General features: G+C 36.7%; 1 pseudogene; it reads left to right on the plus strand.

The window, feature by feature from the left end:
- Positions 1 to 397: 397 nt before the first annotated feature.
- The window catches only part of LOC145255954 (U2 spliceosomal RNA), a 102-nt pseudogene continuing 77 nt past the window's right edge, over positions 398 to 422 (plus strand).

Raw genomic sequence — 422 nt, forward strand, 5'->3', positions numbered from 1 at the left:
GAATAACAAAAATAATCATCATCATCATCATCATTATCATGAATGAAGCTCAGTAACCATAACAACAGCGATTAGGAATTTCTAAAACTATTTACATTCGGCTTTGTGCGTCCGTTAAAATTCAAATCAACCTCTTGGGAAGTATTGTAAACAATTTACTGTAATCAATACATCATAGTTGTTAACAACTTTGTATTTTTATTGCATTGTTGCATGCTGAACCTTGAGTAATGCACGCCGCAATGGGAGGTGATGATGCCTAGGTGGTTAAGGACACAGACTGACAACCAGGGTGTGCGAAGTTCGAATCCTAAGAAAAACTCTTTCATTTGAGATGTTGGCAACTTCCACGTGGTACCACTCGTAAGTATCCGATGTATTTCTAGAAAAAAAATCTAACTTTTGTCGGCCTTTTGGCTAAT

This window comes from Euprymna scolopes, chromosome 31 (assembly GCF_053919585.1).
Source record: "Euprymna scolopes isolate OS-2025 chromosome 31, ASM5391958v1, whole genome shotgun sequence".
Lineage (NCBI taxonomy): Eukaryota > Metazoa > Mollusca > Cephalopoda > Sepiida > Sepiolidae > Euprymna > Euprymna scolopes.